A 22,467-nucleotide genomic window follows, 5' to 3' on the forward strand; every position below is an offset into this window, starting at 1 on the left:
GCCTTGATAATTTCATAATAACAAAACAAGATATAAAAAAAGGTTATGTGATTTCGTAGTTATTAACTTGCTATTCTCCTCTGCTCGGGTCCTACGTACAGCAGAGGACACTCAGGCCATAGTCTGACCGGTAAGGTATGTAAGGTTAAGGTGATTTGCTGCAACACAGAATTTTCATAGGGATCATTGACTTTTCAGAGATTGTTTGCCTGGCGTATTTTAAGTGATATAAAATGAGCATGCAGCAAAAAAAAGAATCATCACTCTCACCACGAGTGAGCATATGGGATGATACATTTTCATACATATATGCGCTTTGGTGACTGAGTTTTATCACTTTGAAAGCTTGAGAGAGATTCCAATGATGCTAATGAAGGGCTACGTCCTTAAAGCTATTTTCTCCTGCTCGGGCAGTCATTTACGGTTTCTGTCAACCAGAGCAAAAGATTAGCTGGGTACGAAACAAAAAAAGTCTGAAAAATACCACCAAACTGAAGAAATATCGGATGTCGGGTCAATTTTACCATATGTTGGGCCACTGTTGGAGCCACATCGAATAACTGTTGGGTCTATGTTGGGATTGGTAGCCAAAAGGAGAACAGGTCAATGATAGGTATATGTCGGGTTATAAGTCATTTGACTTTTTTGACGAACAAAGCATAAAACTTGCGCCACCACAATTTTTGTTTACTAGCTAGGGCTTTTTTTATCCGTATTAACCCTCGAGCGATCGCGCTGTTGTATTTTGTACAACACGCCGAAAAAAATTTCTCTTTTTAAGTTCAGCATTAGCGTGGTGCTGGCGATGGTGGCCAACCGCGCGAGTTATCAAAAGGTTACCGAGATTTTTAGACTTAGGCTAGTTCATCTCGGGACCCACGATGTACTTCCCTTCCGAAGGAAAAACTCACATTTTGAAGAATCACTATTTTATTTTTTATTTTAAGATATTGAAATGTAGATTTCAGGAAAAATACGTTGTAAGAGTTTTTTGGAAGTTAATAACTATGTAAGAGCAGAGGCAGTTCTCAGTAAATAATTATGGAAGTGCTCATAGAACTGCTGAGCTGAAAAGCAGACTTTGTCCCAGTTGGTACGTTACGCCTAAAAGTCGCCCACAAGTCTATTAAAAAATATTCGCTCTTTGAGGGAAGCATCAGACTAGACAAAGGACTAGCATGTGGCGGGTTACGTACAAAAGGCTGAATCACATAAGGCTGAATGATCAAAAGGCTGAAACACAAAAGGCTGAATGATCAAAAGGCTGAAAGCATCAAAAGGCTGAAATATATCAAAAGGCTGAAAGATATCAACATGTTGAAAAGTTTTGAAAGTTGTAGAGAATCGAATGAAATGACATTTTGGACATTTATGGCTAATCTATTGGTCTTTGATAAACATTTGACTCGACTTGAAAATGATCATAGGAAACAAAATAATCTTTGCTCGAAAGTACATTTGGTCAAACGGTCATTTGGTCAAAACCCATTTTACGGAAGAGGAAGTATATGACATTCAATCGATTTGACTATTCATCGAATGGACATCTGGTCACGTGAGCTAACTCTAACTGATGAAAAGACATTCAAGTGGAACATAATCTTATGGATTTCGGTGTCATAATGTCTATGTTATTGTACTTTCTTCAGTATCATATCGGCCAATACCCCGCTAATATTAAACAATTTTAGCTCAAATTGACAAAGGATTTCACCAACAATTTATTTTCACTCGTTTGAAGTATTATGTGTGTCAACTCGGAAACTAGGTAGAATGAGTATTAGATGTAAACAATTGTTCGGGTAATTCGGGTAATAAGCGGTAGTTGAGGCAAAAACTATTGTACCTAACTGTTGCTCAAAAATGTTTGAACTTTGTTCAGTTCTAAATTTATAACGCGTGCGAGCTCTAAATTTAACACTAGCGAAATCCGCGAAACTGAAATGGCCATACCTCCACCATGTTTCCACAGATTTCAAACATTTTGAGCTCATTAGATTCATAAATTCTGTTATTGGAACCATATCTGAGCGTACCAGTCCGGTCAACATGGGTTTTGGAAAATCCGGATTCCCAATCATATGATTTAATACAATACAGTAACGGAGTTATTGGCATGAATTATCGAAAATCATAAAATTTTCTAAACCAATAGAGTCTCATCGTCGGTCCATCAGTTGGCGATTCCTGATTAAGTTTCTCAAGGAACTCCGGGTGACTAAACAGGTTTATTAGCATCACATATCGACAGAAACTATTTCCCCCAATGTTGTGCGCATAAGAATTCAGAACCGAATTGCAGCACTGCAGTGTGAACGCGTTCAATCTGCATTGAAGTTCATACTCGGCACACTGCGATCAAATATATTTGAACATGCAAATTGAACACGGCATGAACTGGAAAGGACTGAACCTGTTCGCTCCGTGTTTGGTCACTACAATCTTTTTGGCAACACGACGTTACGAGGTACGAGAATGACAGTTGTCAACGTCAACGTTGGAGATGATGAAGAGGAGAAATGTGATGACTCATGGAGAAAGTGATTTTGGAATGCTAGGTGGGAAATTGTCGAAGAAGTTAAAATTGAAATTATTGTCGGAATATTGTGCGGATTGAAGTAGGAGATTTTTTGATTGCTGATAAGGTAGAGGGTAAATGAATTAGATGGATAAAAAGTTAAATACTTACCTATATGTATATGTTTTGTAGTATATATCGCTGAGGTGTGATAAAGACCCTTGTTGAGCGACGTACCGTTACGCAGTGGCTCATAATTAGTGAGTAACAAATAATATTGAATTATTCCAAATATTGAATTTTGATGCTTAATTTAGTAGGGTAAAGGAGGATTCATTCATTAACTATTGGGTACGTTCGGATTGGCCAAAGAGATATCAGTATTTTGTAAGTATACGATTGTATGGGATAATTAAGTATTCTAATTAAAGGTCATTTGCAGTTTGAGCTGTCTACACCAAGATTGCTACAGAAATTGATTTCCACTAATCCGAACAAACTCAAAAAAATACTGTGGTATTTGAGTGCTGTTAGTCATGAGCAAGATCGGGGAAACCTCGTCAAGACCTGCAAACGTCACGGTGTGTCTTGGATGTGCTGCAGGATGCAACCAGTCGGATTCGGTGGAGGACATGGTGCAATGTGACACCTGCGAGTCGTGGTGGCACTATGCATGCGCGAAGGTCGACGAAGCAATCAAAGATAAAAGCTGGAGTTGCGTCAAATGTCCCCCCAGAAAGACACGTTCCCGATCTGGTAAGTCATCCAAAACAAAAGCTTCTGGAAGTTCTTCATCGAGTATACGGAGGGCGCAGTTACAGTTAGAACTGAAGCGATTAGAGGAAGAAGGTCAACTTGCTGACAGACTGTATCAGGAGAGAGAGGAAGAAGAAAGAAAAGCCAGGGAAGAAGAAGCTGCGCGTAGAGATAAACGTTTCGCAGAAAAGCAGGCTAGGGAAGAAGATTTGTTGCAGAAACGTTTCGCACTTTTGCAAACGCTGACAGAACTTGATGATGATGTAAGTGAAGGCAGGAGCGAAGATGGTCAGAGTAGCGTAGTTACAAGCAAAAGTAAGGTTGAAAATTGGATGAGTCGGCACATGCAGGGAAATAGCTCTGGGTTAGGTAAAGCTAATTGCCAAACGGAGGCTTCGCCAGCTAACGCGACGTATTCTAATGATCTAGTTACTAAGCGAGGATGCACGGTTACGCTTCCGACAACTTCAACAGTCAAAGTCTTGGGTCAAGGGGTGGCGGCGTCGGGTGAAGTGCGAAATAACAGTGTGAAGCAACAAGTGTGTGATAATTTGGCGATGATACCGTATCCTATGAGATCACATTTGGAATTTGCGGAGAGAATGGTGGGATTCGCCGGTGGATCCCCTGGCGTCGGAGAAGTTGGTGGTTTGGTCGATGCAACGATACAGCGGAATGCCGAGGAAGCTGTACACTCAGACGGCGAACAAGTTCGTTCGATAAGTCGCATAGATCCCAGCACGCGGATAGCTGTTTCTCCCTTGGGCAACAATCCATTAAACAGTACACCGTTATCCGGAAGACTGACAGCTGGGCCTTCAGCTCAACAATTAGCGGCCAGACACGTAGTACCGAAAGATTTGCCAATATTTTTCGGAGATCCGGTTGATTGGCCGCTCTTCATTAGTGCGTACAAAACCTCTACCGATTTGTGCGGCTTCAGTGATGGAGAAAATTTGATGCGCCTTCAGCGATGTTTGAAAGGAAATGCATTGGATGCAGTAAGGAGTCATCTGTTGTTACCATCGGCCGTTCCTCTTATCATGTCTACTTTGACTACCTTATTCGGTCGTCCAGAGTTGATAGTCCACAACCTCCTCTCCAAAGTGCGTGAGTTACCACCTCCGAAGGCCGATAAGTTAGAAACCCTTGTCAGCTACGGGCTATCAGTTCAGAATCTATGTGGGCACATTCGTGCTTCAGGGTTGGACCATCATCTGAACAATCCTAGCCTTCTTCAAGAGCTTGTTGGAAAGCTTCCTGCCTCGATTAAACTTGACTGGGCGTTGTACAAACGCTACTTGCCAGTAGTTGACTTGGGACGTTTTGGAGATTATATGGCATCAATGGTGGCAGCTGCAAGTGATGTCATAATCCCTGTACCTATCGAATCAACTAGAACTGAACGACCTAAATCCAAAAGTTTTGTCAGTGCACATGTACAGGATGAACAAGCTGAAGACTACAAAATGAAATTTTCTCCAAACGCTACTGTTACGGACCAAAAGGAAGGAGCGGAAGAAATCCACTGTCTGTTGTGTAACAAATCGGGGCACAAGTTACGCGACTGTGGCGAATTCAAAAGGCAATCGTTGGCTCGGCGCTGGGAAATCTCAGAACGATATAATCTCTGCAAGCGTTGTTTAATCCCACATGGAAGATGGCCGTGCAAGGCGAAGTTAGACTGTGGCGTAGGAGAATGCAGAGATCGTCATCATAGCTTGTTACATCCTGGGAAGCCAACCCGAACGTCCATACCATCATCCACGGCTCATTCTGGAATCATTGGGGCACACGGCTATGATCAAGGTGGAGTAATGTTCAAGATAGTTCCAGTTATATTGCATGGAGACCGAGCATCAATCGAAACCTTTGCGTTCCTCGATAGTGGTTCATCGTTGACGATGGTGGATGAAGAGTTAGCGGAACAAATTGGAGTTACCGGGGAGGCAAAGCGGTTGTGTTTGAAATGGACAGCAAATGTTTCGAGAGAAGAAGCAAGATCGCAGCGCATCACGATGGAAATTTCCGACATCAAGGGTACAAATCGTTATAAAATATCTAACGTCTGCACCGTCGCCAAACTTGACCTTCCTGAACAAACATTGGATTTTGTGGACCTAGCCGCTAAGCATTCGTATCTCAAAGGATTACCGGTTGCAAGTTACGTGAATGCTGTTCCGAGGATCCTCATTGGACTAGAACACACTCATCTGAAGATCACTCAACGGAAGCGAGAAGGCCGAGTTGGTGAACCAGTGGCGGCTAAGACTCGTCTAGGCTGGACTGTATTCGGCCGTGCTGGTATCGGCTTTGACGTTGGAACCTCTTTGCATATCCGGGAGGAATCTTCCGATCAAAATCTGCATGAGTTGGTCAAATCCTTTTTTGAAGTAGAGTCGTTGGGAGTTGAAGTTAAGAACACGTTGCTATCTGAAGAAAACCAGCGTGCAGTGCGGATTCTCCGGGAGACTACGAAGCGGACCGATAATGGCAGATATGAAACGGGTTTGCTATGGAAAAAGGATGTGGTGGAATTCCCTGAAAGCTTTGGTATGGCAGTGCGTCGATGGAAATCATTGGAGAAAAGGTTGCGAAATACTCCGGAGCTGCAGGCGAACGTAGAACAACAAATTCGTGATTATCTGAAGAAAGGATATGCACATAAAGTCTCCAAAGAAGAGCTAAGATCGTTAAATCCTAAGCGATCTTGGTTTTTGCCTCTTGGAGTCGTATTGAACCCGAAAAAACCCGGAAAAGTGAGACTAATATGGGACGCAGCAGCCGAGGTTGGTGGAGTATCGTTTAACTCTGTACTCCTTAAAGGACCGGACTTACTAACGTCTCTTCCGGCAGTATTGTGTCGATTCCGGCAACGGCAGGTGGCAGTCAACGGAGATATAAAAGAAATGTTCCACCAAATCCAAATTCGTGGTGAAGATCGGTCGGCTCAGCTGTTTCTGTTTAAAGGAACTAACGGAGAATTAGAGGTGTATATGATGAACGTGGCCACATTCGGATCCTCATGTTCGCCCTGTGCCGCACAATATGTGAAAAATTTAAACGCTAAACAATGCGAGAAAGAGTTTCCTGAAGCAGCAGCTGCCATAATCGAGAATCATTATGTTGATGATTATCTCGATAGCAGAGATACGGAAGATGAAGCGATAAAGTTGGCACTGGATGTTAAGGAAATACACGGTAGAGCAGGATTCGAGATAAGGAACTGGATGTCGAATTCTGAAGCGGTCTTGAAACGGGTCGGGGAGCAGAGCATAGATGACATGAAATCGTTTGCAATGGACAAATCTGGAGCAGCAGAACGCGTTTTGGGACTAGTGTGGCTGCCCTGGTCGGATGAATTCACGTTCAACATGGAATTTCGAGAGGACTTGAAGCCCTTGGTATTTGAAGAAGTGATCCCTACAAAACGCCAAGTATTACAGGTCGTCATGAGCTTGTACGACCCTCTAGGGATGATATCGACGTTCCTGATTCATGGGAAAACTCTCATACAGAGTATCTGGCGTGCTGGCATTGATTGGGATGAGCACATTCCTGAGTCTCTTGTCGTAGCTTGGAAACAATGGATTGGGTTGATCGATGGATTGCAGAATGTGAGAATACCGCGCTGTTACTTTCCGGGATATTCGCCGGAGAGCATTGGATCACTAGAGCTACACGTATTTGTCGATGGAAGTGAGAGTGCGTACTGCTGCGTTGCGTACCTCCGCATAGTTGACCGTGGTATAGCGCGATGTGCATTGGTAGCATCAAAAACCAAAGTTGCGCCGCTAAAATTCCTATCCATCCCTCGAATGGAACTCCAAGCTGCCCTCATAGGAGTACGTCTGGCTAGGATGGTAGAAGAATATCATTCCTTGCTCATCACCCGTCGATACTTCTGGACCGATTCATGCACAGTACTAGCTTGGCTGAGATCGGATTCTCGTCGGTATCGACAGTTCGTTGCGTATAGGGTTGGCGAGATACTCACAAAATCTGACGTGAAGGAATGGAATTATGTGCAGTCGGCGTTGAACGTTGCTGATGACGGAACGAAGTGGAAAAATGGAGTGTCGTTTGGCCCAGATAGTCGTTGGTATGCCGGACCTAAATTTCTTCGTGAAGGTGAACAATGCTGGCCTAAAATGGAAAAGACGCTTGTGGCAACAGATGAGGAGTTAAGACAACCGGTTCTGCATCACGTCGAATTAGCTTCTCCGTGGATACTTGTCAACCGTTTTTCGCGCTGGGAAAGACTTCTTCGATCGACGGCGTACGTTCACCGGTTCTTGAATCGTAGAAAGCAGTCTATTGCAGGCGATGTAATACTAACGAAAGAAGAGTTGCAACAGGCAGAAAGATCTTTGTGGCGGTTAGCACAGTCGGAAGCGTATTCGGAGGAATTGCGAATATTGGAGAGCAATCATAAAAGGGTAATCGATTGTCGTAGCCCTTTAGTGAAGTTGTCACCATTTGTAGATGAGCATGGGGTGATTCGGATGGAGACGAGATCATTGAATGCAGCCTACGCACCGTGCAGTATTGTTATACTTCCCCGTTATCATCGAGTGACCTACCTTATAGCAGATTGGTACCACCGACACTACGGTCATGCAAACAATGAAACCGTGGTGAATGAAATACGGCAGATTTTCCACGTGTCGCGGTTACGTACACTTGTCAGACAGGTAGCAACGGAGTGTCAATACTGCAGGGTGAAGAAAGCCAAACCTCAGATACCAAAAATGGGACCTCTACCGGATGTAAGGACAACACCATACGTTCGACCCTTTACGCATACTGGCGTAGATTATTGTGGCCCATTCCTCGTGAAAGTTGGAAGAAGCTTGGTGAAACGATGGATAGCGCTCTTTACTTGCATGACGGTGCGAGCGATTCATCTCGAGATTGCTTGTAGTTTATCAACGGAATCGTTTAAAATGGCAGTACGGCGTTTCATTGCTCGACGAGGAGCGCCCTTAACCATCTTCAGTGACAATGGAACTAATTTTCGTGGAGCAAGTAACGAACTGAAAGAGGAATTAGGTGTGATAAATCAAAATCTAGCAGCTTCGTTCACAAACGCCACAACAGAATGGCGGTTCAATCCACCATTTGCGCCGCATATGGGAGGGTGCTGGGAAAGGCTCGTGCGCTCAGTGAAATCAGCTTTAGCGGCTTTACAGATGGATAGGAACCCAGATGATGAAACTTTGTGGACTGTAGTTACTGAGGCTGAAGCCATTGTTAATTCCCGTCCTCTTACGTACGTTCCGTTGGATACGGAAGACCAAGAAGCGCTAACACCAAATCACTTCTTGATGCTGAGTTCGAGTGGGGTTTGTCAACCTCAGAAAGAGTTGGTGGACGATAGAAAACAGATAAGAAGTAACTGGCGGCTGATTCAAAATCTTTTAAGCCAGTTTTGGATTAGATGGGTGAAGGAATATCTGCCGACGATAACGAGACGGACGAAATGGTTCAAGGAGACCAAACCAGTACAAAATGGAGACGTAGTGGTGGTGGTTGACGAAGGTTCTAGGAATGGATGGATACGCGGTCGAGTGGTAAGAACGTTACCAGGCAAGGATGGCAGAGTACGGTAAGCTGATGTTGAAACGAATGCTGGAGTTATCCGTAGACCTGTTGCAAAGATAGCGATCCTGGATGTAGTTGAAGGTAAAGTCTGAAAGGCATTACGGGTCGGGGAATGTTCGCTCCGTGTTTGGTCACTACAATCTTTTTGGCAACACGACGTTACGAGGTACGAGAATGACAGTTGTCAACGTCAACGTTGGAGATGATGAAGAGGAGAAATGTGATGACTCATGGAGAAAGTGATTTTGGAATGCTAGGTGGGAAATTGTCGAAGAAGTTAAAATTGAAATTATTGTCGGAATATTGTGCGGATTGAAGTAGGAGATTTTTTGATTGCTGATAAGGTAGAGGGTAAATGAATTAGATGGATAAAAAGTTAAATACTTACCTATATGTATATGTTTTGTAGTATATATCGCTGAGGTGTGATAAAGACCCTTGTTGAGCGACGTACCGTTACGCAGTGGCTCATAATTAGTGAGTAACAACTAATATTGAATTATTCCAAATATTGAATTTTGATGCTTAATTTAGTAGGGTAAAGGAGGATTCATTCATTAACTATTGGGTACGTTCGGATTGGCCAAAGAGATATCAGTATTTTGTAAGTATACGATTGTATGGGATAATTAAGTATTCTAATTAAAGGTCATTTGCAGTTTGAGCTGTCTACACCAAGATTGCTACAGAAATTGATTTCCACTAATCCGAACAGAACCCATAGCATGCTGACTAACATGTTACCCTGGTATCTGTGATTTTAAAATGGTCATATTTGCGCCATTTCACCCTTCAATTTTGGCAATCTTTTGGGCTAATCAATAAGTGAACCAGTCAGACCATCGTGTGTTTCGAAAAATCTCAATTCCTGGAGCTGTATTTCAATATCCGAGGCCACAATGTCGTAGGATCTATGATGCATTTCCCTGTGACATAACATAATAACGTCCAAACATGTAGATGCGGCACAAGGTTCTAGTCCTAGGAAAGAAGACACATAGGATTTAATGATGAAGATAAGCGCATGTGAACTCAGAGTCGAATGGGAACCGAGCGGGCGCTCTTAAGTAGCAAAAGCTCTGACAGGCAAGTTCAATGCTTTGTATACCAAAAAAATTAAAGTGTTCAGTTAATTTTTGGCTCACGTTCTGTTCGAATACAATACTGCTTGAAAGAATAGCCTATTTTATAAGAAGGAGAAACATCTGGTAAAAAGTAAGCAGCTTCAACACCTGAACAAATTATGATTCTTCCAACATTTTAAAAGAAGGAAAACCTTTGATAAAAAAAAGATGCAGCTATAACATTCAAACACAGTAAGAACAGCCTATGTTCAAAAGAAGGGGAAATCTCCGATGAATCGTTTTTAAGGAATATGCGCACGCAGAAGCTCGCTGCATTTTACACATTGGTAAGAATGCCAACACTGAATATATGCAAATACCTCAAAAGAACAGCCTATTTTTAAAAGAAGGAAAAATCACTCACGGGAGAGTTATTAGTATGCAGATATTATCATCAAACATTTCCGCTGGGTCGTTATACTGTACTATTTGCGGCCACAATACTTACTCTTCCATCAGAGATTTTTCCCGCTTTTTTAAAAAGGCTGTTCTTTCGAGGTAAATGCATAGATCCTAATTTAACCATTCAACTAGGCTGCCTAGTAAACCTCCTTTGCATTAAAATCATTATAACCAGTGATGGCATTTTCCTCTGTGTACAAAAGAGCAAGTGTCATGCTACACACATTTCTTTTCTCCCAGCCAGAGCGCCACACACTGGCTTGCGTTCACCATACGTGCTCGCTGAGAGCTGTGACGATCGGTGATGCGAGAAAAGGAATAACTCACCACAGCCGACTACAATCTTCAGAGAGAAATGAGTGCACCAAGATTCTCTAGAGTGGACAAGTGTTCGTTCACCCTAGTTAACTCTGGCAAAGAACACTGGAGAGAGCGATCTGCAGTGCGCACTGACGAGAATCGGGAAGCATGGTTTATCGTGGTGAAAACATTGTAGTTTTCTTCTCTACGAAACGAACCATAACTTCGGCATCGTACCGACATTTACGTCGTCGTCGTCGTGCCAAAAATTCGCGACTACCAAGTTGATGCTTTTGTTTGCGGTTTCCCGAAAGTAATGACGCTTGTATGTACTACACAGGATCAAATATTTTACCAAAAACAAAATAATGCTCAAACATCTGGTTTGACTCAATTGAATTTAAATTAGCATCAACGAAGCGAAGAATGTAGTACCTTATGCCCTCCATCATTCGAAAGATGTTGGCGCGTCGATCGTTGCACGCTAATGATTTTGCGGTGGGTTGAAGGCGTTTGATAATGAATAAAATGCACCAACACCCGATTTTTTATTGTTTGTTCAGTGCATATTTGGGCAAGATTGGACTATTTTACATAAAGTGATTCTTGTAATATACCTGTCATTTTGAACTGGTATTATCAATACAATCGAAACTCGTTATTTGGTGCGAGCGAAAATCGATTTTTTTTTTTTCATAACCCTGGGACTTAACTTTGGAAGTGGTGTGCTGCGTAATTCATCAGGACCGCTAAATAGCGCGATATGAAAAAAAAAACTATTTTTATTCGCATCATATTCCGAATTTCGATTGGGTTGATAATATTATTTATTAAATACCGGTAAAAAAGTGTAGAATTAGCCCGAATTAAAATACACCTAAATACATTTAAAATGAAAATAAAAACAATGTCCCGACCAACGTCGTACTGCCGTACGCACGTTCCCTCTCAACTCGTTTTTGTGTGCCAACAAATTATACGAGGTTTCGCTTTTGAACGGTTTCCCTGCGTTTCCACAGAGGATGCATAATGAAACACTAATTTCTTTCTCAGCATCATCAACCATTTTCTACTTGCTGAAAAACATTCCCACATCATCCTCGCGCTTCTTTTATTCCGCCATTTTTCGTTTTGCATGCAACAGGAATCTACAATGCCGCGGATGCTTGCAAACAAACTGCACTCGCTGCTTTGCTTTCACCAACCAGAGAAAATTTCTTCAGAGTGATGCTCTGGAGTGGGCTCACTACAGTGTACACGCGCACATGGGTGATCCCATAAGTAGGTTGGTGTGAGAGAACTGAGGTGCGCAGAAAGTATATTTCTCTTGGGTGGTGAGTTCAGTTTCGCTCTATGGCTTTGCTTTACCGGCACTCTCTCGCACTGAATAGTTTCAACTACCAGTGAAAACATTCTCTTTGTCTCCCTGGTGATACGGTACATGCATCCTCAGAGAGGCCGGTTCTCTCGCTCGTCAGTGCCGAACTCTAGTGAAATGCCATCACTGATTATAACCCATTCGTCTTAGTGGCATTTGAGGCCTGATATCATTCGGCATAATGACACGGCACCAACGGGAACGACGTTTCGGCAAATGCCACTCCGGGGAATAGTATTCCGGAAAATATAATACCTTGTGTAATACCATCTTTTAAATCATTAAACCCTCAGCTCAGATTCTATAGAGTTCATTATTATGCATATTTTAAGTTTTGGAATTTGCCATGTTTTCAGCCTTTTGTTATGTCAGCCTTTTGTAATTTCAGCCTTTTGTTACATATCCATAGTTTCAGCCTTTTGTATTCAGCCTTATGTGCATTATGGCACAGGCAAAAATTTTTCCTGACATCTGCGGTGGTAGTCGAACCCACGCTTCTCAGCACGATGCGGCTAATTACTTGGTGACACTAGCCGCATGTTCAGGAAGACATGTTCCGGTTCCGAAAATCATGTATTTTAGTCGATCGACTATTTTTTTATTATCATAAATACGTAAGAAACCGGTTTTTACAATAACTTATTTTATTCTTTCTGGAAGCAATAAAATAGTTATTTATGTAACGAGTTGCAAAAAGTTGATTTTTTCAGCACGAGTCGTTGATTTTTTCATAATGCAACCCATTTGAGTTGCATAATGTTCATAATGCAACTCAAATGAGTTGCATTATCAACATTATACAACTATTTTTCATTATGCAACTCATTTCAGTTGCATAATGAACCAGTTCGGAAAAGTTGGCCATTATGATACCAAAATGAGTTATATAAAATGTAAATTATGATACTGAATAGCATAATAGATATTTATGTGACGAGTTGCAAAACGTAGATTTTTTCAGCACGAGTCGTACATTTATCCAACTAGGCTTGCCGAGTTGGATAAATACGAAGAGTGCTGAAAAAGTCGAGTTTTGCAACGAGTTTCATACAAAATGTTATGCAATGATTTTTTTCATAATGCAACTCATTTGAGTTGCATAATGTTCATAATGCAACTCAAATGAGTTGCATTATGAACATACTATTTTCCATTATGCAACTCATTTCAGTTACATTATGAACAGGTACGGAAAAGTTGGTCATTATGATACTGAAATGAGTAGTATTAAATCGAAATTATGACACTGAATTGCATAAAGTAATTTTCAAATTACAACGATTCTCAAGCGAGAAAATGCTAATACTTTTAACGGTTTAAATTAATTTTCATTTTTTTGTCATTTTAATTTATATATTATAAGCTTATTACTATAGTTGGATAGGATTCTTCATTTTACCAGATCAAAAGTGAACCGGTTAAGCAAACCGTTTCTCACCACCACTTATTTTATTCATAAAAATAAATTGTAAAAATCAAACGATCCTTGAACAAAAGAGTAAAATATTTTAAACCGGATCAAAATAGAACCGGTAAAAAATGATTAGTTTGGCGGAAAAACATTTCTTCTTTTTCTTGGCGTGGCGTCCTCACTCGGACAAAAAAAACACAATTTTCAATTAGGCATATTTTCGCAATAATCTATCTGAAAAATGAAGGACATAGAGTTAAGTTGTTGACCATCAAAGCCCCAGGGCAAACTTTAAATTTTTAATCAGCTGACACTCAGAAACTATAAAATATAAAAATAAATGGTTTTCACTATAATCGATGGGAAGAGTTGTACTTCCAGCAACGATAATTGTCAAACCGGAAGTCCATGCTTGAACCTGATTTTGCACCGGAAATAAGTATTCCCTTGTGCGATGTTGTGACAATATGTTCTGCAGTTGCCTTTTGGCTATTTTTCAACAAATACAGGGGGTGGCCAAAATGTTTGGGATATTTAACTTTTTTTCTCTAACAAAAAAGTTCAACAAGCTGTAACTTTTCATAGAGAATATCGGAAATTCTCAAATTTTGACTGTTTGTCGACCCGATTGGTCAATCTTTCACGAACCTGGAACCGTTCTCGTGAATCATATTTTTTAGACAACTTAATTTTGAACTATCAGTTCTCCGAAACCAGTGAACCGAATTGAATGAAATTTTGAACATTTATCAACAATATTTTAATGCTTCACAAGTCTTCAAAACATATGTACTTTGTCTTCAGTTATGTAGCTGGTTTTTCAGTCTTCTGGGAGAATCAAAACAACTATATGTTTTCTTGATCCGACGTTTCGGTCCTTATTGGACCTTTTTCAAGGATTCCAATAAGGACCGAAACAAGTCTCGATAATAAAGATAAAAAAAGGACCGAAACGTCGGACCAAGAAAACATATAGTTGTTTTGATTCTCCCAGAAGACTGAAAAGCCAGCAACATAACTGAAGACATCCAACATACAGTCGATCACCTAAGAAACATATGTACTTTTTGAATGGCGGGATGCATCATGAATGGACACTTTTTGTCTTTTCTCGAAAAAGTGTATTTTTTACATCAATGGCATTATATTTAAGTTTTGATATCTAAAGATTTTCTACTTCTATTCTCAAAATATCTCTAATAAGATATATTTGAGCCTATTTGGATTAACGAAAAAACACATTAAGTATCTTGTACCGACTTTTCGAACCCTCTAAGCAGAATACCCTCTTCGATTGAGTGTAATCAGTTTAGTACCTTTTAATTCCACCCTATTTTGCTTATCCTTTGACAGATACGCGTATTTCGACTACCACTTGTAATCTTCCTCAGTGTCAGTTATCCACTGGATAGTGGTAGTCTAAATACGCGTATCTGTCAAAGGATAAGCAAAATAGGGCGGAATTAAAAGGTACGAAACTGATTACACTCATTCGAAAACATTAAGTATTTTGTGTGTGGTATTGTAAATTTTACTCATTTTCCTCTATGTGGGTGGAAATGTCAAACCGGTATAACTTTACTCTTCATGAAAAAATATATTTTGTAGCGTCGTTTCAAGTATCAATATGTTGTTGATAAACGTTCAAAATGTCATTCAATTTGGTTCATTGGTTTCGAAGATATGATAGTTCAAAAATAAGTTGTCTAAAAAATAGTGTTTTACCAGAAAGGTTCTAACTTAGCGAAAGATTAACCAATTGAGCTAAAATTTGTACCATTGTACTGACGAAAAACAATCAAAATTAGAGAATTTTTGATGTTCTCTATAAAAAGTTACAGCATGTTGAACTTTGTTGTGAAAGAAAAAAAAGTTGCCTATCCCAAACATTTTGGACACCCCCTGTAGATAAGTATCAGCTGATTAAAACTAAAAAGTTTGCCCTGGGGCTTTGAAGGTTAATCAAAGTTTATCTGTTTGTTTGTTTTTTTTTGCTATTTTACAGGCCTCCAAGTACCATTTTTTCAAGTTGTCCATTATGCCCCAAATCCCTCGAAAGTGAATTTGTCTTCAATAACACAGCGCACAATACACCACTGAATCCAAATCTGGGCTTAAATTTTCTCCAGCACGTCAGAATTTTGAGCTATACCCCAATTTATAAGGCAAAATATGCGATTTTGAGCTTTTTTGACTGCCAGCCACTAAGCATGGAAATATTGTTTTAAGCAATCAAAAGGTAAATTAGTCAATAAACATCTAAATTAATGACTCATGCAAAATATTTCGTTTTACCTAATTGAATTTGATAGATTTCTTAAATTTATACTTAAATCTATCAAATTTGATTTGGTAAAACTAAATATTGTGCATGAGTCGTTAATTTAGATGTTAATCGACCAATTTACCTTTTGATTGCTTAAAAAAATATTTCCATGCTTAATGGCTGGCAGTCAAAAATGCCCAAAATCGCATATTTTGTCCTACAAATTGGGGTAAAGCTCAAAATTGTGACGTGCTGGAGCAAATCGGATTCGGATTCAGCGTCCCAAAATCTGTCAGAGACACATAAGTTTGCTCTTGAGACAAGCCAAAAGTTAATTTTTGTTACGCTGTGTAATCTAACTTGACTCAAATCAGTGGCCTTGCCTTGCGCTCTCAAATCACTGCCAACTCAAACAGATGCATGCAAAAAATAACGAATAAGTGCATGCCTTCGTAGTTACTTTACTTGATCTGTACTGCGATCAAAAAACTTCCAATGTGACTTATATACTCAGACGACTCTTATCTTAATTCGTGTTAATCACACGTAAAACACAGCTTTGGCAAGCAATTATCCCTAATCTGTCTGGGAAACGGCGGAATAAAAAGTCTGTCCACGTTATAATTCAGAGACCAAATCGATGATATTGCAAACAATCCAGTTGCAAAATGAGCAAAAAACAGCGGCTTAGCCCAGAAGACAAATTTGAGTTCATTTAAATTCTTTTATGTTCGGCAAAGTAAGGACGTTTAAAAAAAAAAGTGATAACAATGGGTTTTATAAAAATGCGAGAAAAATATAAGAAAGTGCAGTACTCTGTCATCAAAAATAAACTGTTTTATTTCACCAAAAATGATTGTTGCCACGTAAACCAGAGGTGGAACGACAGGAATATGAATCTTTAGGACCAGAAAATGTCACTTTGAAGAAGCAACGAAAAATTTTCATGTTTTGATATAGGGTTTTTTGCCCTATTCCCGGCACAACATGTAAACAAAATTATGTAGACCCTAAATTCACAACGAAACGACTGTTTTCAACCACTTCTTCCGTATGAATAAGATACCTTATTGATTGAACTTGTTGTTAACAGTGATTGTTGTGAAGATTTTCTGCCGGAAAGTTGATTTTGAACGACTTTACTGCACCTAGTCCAGCACCAATTCCCGGCACCAGTGCCGAACTTCCAGCAAAATCAAATGGGAAATCACTTCGGCACCCATCTGTGTGCTGCTGAAGTGCACCCGTCTGCGAGTAATATTTGTTTTGAGCACTTGTGCGGCTTCAGAGTAAAAGTGTAGTTCATTGACTGTGGATTCCGTTGCGAAAAGGTTGCGGGAGACGATTACCTACAGAAGGGCGTTTGGAAAATATGCGGCAAGTGATATTTTGATTTGTTTTGCTGTGAGGTGCCGGAAATTGACGCGGGTGCCCAAGTAGTTCAAAACCCTATCGCTGTAAATTGCCAACACTCTATCGAATGACAAAAATTATAAACTTTGAGTTGTGTACTATTTAACTGAAACTGAGGATTGTGGGAATTCTGTCAATTGAAATCAAAAGTATACGTTTTGAGAAACATTCAAGAACGCAAAACAAGACGGAAAATGCATAGCAGTGAGAATTAGCTAGTATTTTTGGAATATAGGACCCTAAAATATGAGATTTCGAGCAGATTACTAAATGTCTCTACTGTATATGTAATACATGTTTTTCAGTTTTTATGCGAAATTAACGTCTTGTTTGAGTGGTATTTTATTTGAAGTTTGTACCGTCGTATCCCACATGCAATTTTTAAGATGTCCGAAATTTGACGTGAACAGCTTTTATATTTGAATGATCTAACAAAGACAGGAAACAGGAAAGTGACTTGTAAAATTATTGTAGATAGAATAAACAGAAAAACTTTCTTTTTGAAAGAAATTGTGCATGACAAATTTCGCGCCAACCCTTCTATGGGGCTGGCAGCACCCTCTCAGAAACGAACGAAACTTTGTGGGCATAAACAATAGGTCTTTCAAAGCAACTTTGCATATTTTGTTTTTCAAGAGTAACATTTGAAGAGGGCCTAATTTTTTTCTTAGATTTTTTTTCAAATCGATGTAACTCAAAAATGACAAGACCTACAAAAAAGTGTTGTATAGCGGACTATCGTAAAATTCCATGAAGTTTTTTAGAAAAATATCCAAAACATACAAAATTAATTCCTACACTGAAAAATGAAGGTTTTAAAAATTTAAATCGATATTACAAAAAACCCTATGTTTTTAAATCGATGATTTTTTTTTCTGGAGAAAGGTATTTCAATTACCTACATTTTCTCCAAACAATGTTGCTGTGACATATTTAAGGGAAAAAAGTTTTTCTAACAAAAACTTTTTTCATGTCTACATTGAGTGAATATTTTTCATCGTGTTTCGTGCCAACATGGCCTTATATAGGTTCAGTAGCTTCTCATTACCCAATGAAACTTTATGGATGTTTAAAAATTTGTTTAAGAAGAAATTTTGCATAATCTAACATTTATCTAGACTAATATTTGAAAAGGGCGTATTAGGGTGGCCCACACTTATATGAAAAACATAAAATTCAAAAAATGGCAAGTCTTACCTCCTGTATCGATTGTTTTGAACTCCCAGGAGCTACGTTCAGCATTTGAGCGAAATCGAGTTAGTCTAGGGGTGATACACAAATTATATCACGCAAATTTTGTCCTTTTTCAACCCCACCCCCTCCCCTCTATGTCACGCTTTTTGTATGGGACCTCACGATTGTATGTATGGGTCGTCATGTTCTGCAAAACCTCGCCCCTCCTCCCCACCTAAAGCGTGACGTAATTTGTGCATGGCCCCTAAGGAAGCGCTCAACGAGCTTGAAGTTTGTATGGGAAAACTTGGCCAAATGTACACACCTAGAAAAAATCATGTAATTTTAGGTGTCCTGAACCTGACATATACGAGCATCTTCAAAGACTTAAATTTAGAGGTCAAAACATGTAAATTTACGTCTTCCAGGACTTATGATTTCTTAGCATCTAGCAATCGCTAGAACCTACATGATAAATAAAACATATAAAAGTAAAATATTCACATGCCTGGATTCGAACTAAGGATCTGCTGATTGAGAGCCACACTTCTTACCTCTCAGCTACTTCACCAAGTTAGAAGGTGACAGATGAATATGATACGTTTCTGGTGAAGTGGATTTGTTGACATCTAACGCAACCAACCGGGACTTACATGATGCGCGTAAAATTGAGTCCAATTTGTGATTCAGTCTTGATAATGTTTACGTTCTTTGATGTTTCTGTCTCGTGCAAATTTCAGAATTTTTAAGTGTGTATGCAGAAATCTTAAGCTTTTGATTTTTGCCGCTAGGTGGCGCTGTAAGCGTTAAATTAATAAATACTTTGGTATTATTGTAGGTGAATATATGCCAAACAACTTTGTTGAAGACCCGTAAATGATCCGTCAGTAAGGCGAAGCATTGGGATTTCATTATTGATATTCTTTTACATGTGTTGGAAAAACGACAATAATGTTTCACCTCACTTTACCTAGGGTATAAATTTTTAACAGGCTTCGGATCACTTTGCGGTCTTCGACAAAGTTGTTTGACATATCGTCACGTACAAGAATAGCTAAGGTTTTATTAATTGAACACTTGCAGCGCCACCTAGCGGCAAAAATCAAAAGCTTAAGATTTCTCCATACATTTGGCCAAGTTTTCCCATACAAACTTCAAGCTCGTTGAGTGCTCCCTTAGGGGCCATGCACAAATTACGTCACGCTTTAGGTGGGGAGGGGAGGCGAGGTTTTGCAGAACATGACCATCCATACATACAATCGTGAGGTCCCATACAAAAAGCGTGACATAGAGGGGAGGGGGTGGGGTTGAAAAAGGACGAAATTTGCGTGATATAATTTGTGTATCACCCCTAGACTAACTCGATTTCGCTCAAATGCTGAACGTAGCTCCTGGGAGTCCAAAATAATTTTGGAATTTTGAATTTTATGTTTTTCATATAAGTGTGGGCCACCCTAATACGCCCTTTTCAAATATTAGTCTAGATAAATGTTAGATTATGCAAAATTTCTTCTTAAACAAATTTTTAAACATCCATAAAGTTTCATTGGGTAATGAGAAGCTACTGAACCTATATATGGCCATGTTGGCACGAAACACGATGAAAAATATTCACTCAATGTAGACATGAAAAAAGTTTTTGTTAGAAAAACTTTTTTCCCTTAAATATATCACAGCATCATTGTTTGGAGAAAATGTAGGTAATTGAAATACCTTTCTCCAGAAAAAAAATCATCGATTTAAAAACAGGGATTTTTGTAATATCGATTTAAATTTTTAAAACCTTCATTTTTCAGTGTAGGAATTAATTTTGTATTTTTTGGATATTTTTCTAAAAAACTTCATAGAATTTTACGATAGTCCCCCATACAACACTTTTTTGTAGGTCTTGTCATTTTTGAGTTACATCGATTTGAAAAAAATCTAAGAAAAAAAATTAGGCCCTCTTCAAATGTTACTCTTGAAAAATTTCGAAAAACAAAATATGCAAAGTTGCTTAGAAAGACCTATTGTTTATGCCCACAAATTTTCGTTCGATTCTGAGAGGGTGCTGCCAACCGTTGGTCGAGTTGGCGCGAAATTCGTCGCATGCAAGATAGGGTGACCCTCTGTATGGTCCAAACAATCGTTTTTATTCTCCAAACCCAAGCCCACATCCCTTATGTGATTTGCAATCAGATTCCAAAATTTTAGCTTATTTGGTTAAAAATTGAAACTACCCAAACCCTTCAAAATTTGAGTGGGAGTTACTAATTACTACTTCATTCAATCAATCGTAACATTTTCACAAATATCTCAGAGAGTACACTAAGGAAACTATATCAGCTACAACTTTGTCAGAGACTGCATTCAAATCGAACGCTCCTTTACTTAATTACCGGTTTTTACCCAACATGAGAATCTTTAACAATACTCATTCCACTTCACAACAGACAGCATTGCTGCAGTCTTCGGTGAACTTCTAGCTAATAGAGTGGCTCAGGTGACCATAATTCTTCAAGATGCTTGGGCGAATGTTGAATGAAAAATTTCAAAAGGCCTTTACATTCCCAACCAAATTAGCTTAAATTTCTTTGAAGAGATATAGAATCTGGCTACAAGAAGCGGGATAAAGTAAAAACAATTTTCCAACCACTCTGGCGGCCTACAGCCCGAGTAACATTTTAAGTTTTGTTCGGCTCTACAAGAGATCTTCATGACCAATTTTATAAAACTCGCAATAAAACTTTTTAGTACATCAAAACCTCTTGATAACCTCTTTAAGAGCATCTTCCGGCTAAGTGGACCACTCTCGGAGAGGTTTTGAAACCGCATTAAGAGTAGCAATAAAACCGTTTTAAAACCTAGTAGAAAAATTACCCATTCGCGATTGTTGTTGTTTTTTTTTTTAACAAAAACTATGACAGCTCAAGATGCAGAGAAGCTTCTTCGATGGCACGTAAAGTTCAGGACAATACATCATCAGTAGAAGTGGTCATTTCAAAGTAATATTTTAGTTGTTATTGTGTTGGTAGGCTTATGCGCATTCAATTTTACCGTGAATATTGGGGTGGCAGAATCATAAAATTAATGCGCTTCAAAAATAGTGAATATTATCATCTTGAAATGAAATAAATCAATTTGTTTATTTAGTAAAACTATCTCAAATCACAAGAAAACTCAGCAGAGAGTTTATTTATGTGAGCATGTTATGAAAATGGTGGCAAACTATCAATTCATTGCTAATTTGAGCAGAATTAACTATTTTCAATTCACGTTAGCTAATTCTTCAATATGGCGACAACCGTAATCAGCGAAAGTAAAACGAGAGCAAGTTTACTTTTATGATGAACGCAATAAACCCAGAAATGTCGAAGTTCTGCTTTTCCACCAACAGATATCGATACTAATCGAACGGATCGCCATCTGTTGAGAGTTTTAACAGTTTTATTGTAGTAATAATGATTACCAGAAGGTTTACAAATCGGAAAGTTTTGTTTACTCTTAAAATCTGTCTATATGGATATCTTCAAGTATACTATAAAACATTTTATCAATGGTTTTCATTAAAGCAGTCATAAAACTGCGAGTTTTAATTATTGCTGTAATAAAACCCTAATAAAAATCAAACAAAACTAATCAGCAATGAAATTGTTACTTGGGAGATAAACGAAAAATATAATAAATCTAAAAAAAATCAAGATTTTCGATTTCTAGTATGTGTAATACACAATGATTTTACTCATCAACCTAGTTAACTCTTTCCCTAGATAATATGCTACGCAAATTTCTTAACATAACACATTGTGCTACTAAAAACAGGATTCTGATATCCAGCAGTTCCATGTGTTTTTTAACATTCACGGTGTTAAGTTAGAAAATGGAAAATGTTGAAAGTTCCATATTGTAAAAGGATCGCTTAAAAACAGTCATGCCAAAATTTGAAGTCCGTGTCTCAAAGCTCAGTGGTCCCACATGGGGTTCTCAAAGTTCTCAAAAAATGAATGGAGACACAATAAACATGAATTTTTTTTCGACCCCATTTTACTAAAATTGATGGTTTTAGGACCCTTAAAGGCCAAAAATGTGCGATATCTCTTTTCGTTTTTGAGTTATCGGGCAACGGTGGGTTTCCTTTGAGAT

This window comes from Aedes albopictus, chromosome 3 (genome assembly GCF_035046485.1).
Source record: "Aedes albopictus strain Foshan chromosome 3, AalbF5, whole genome shotgun sequence".
In the NCBI taxonomy this organism is placed as follows: Eukaryota; Metazoa; Arthropoda; class Insecta; order Diptera; family Culicidae; genus Aedes; species Aedes albopictus.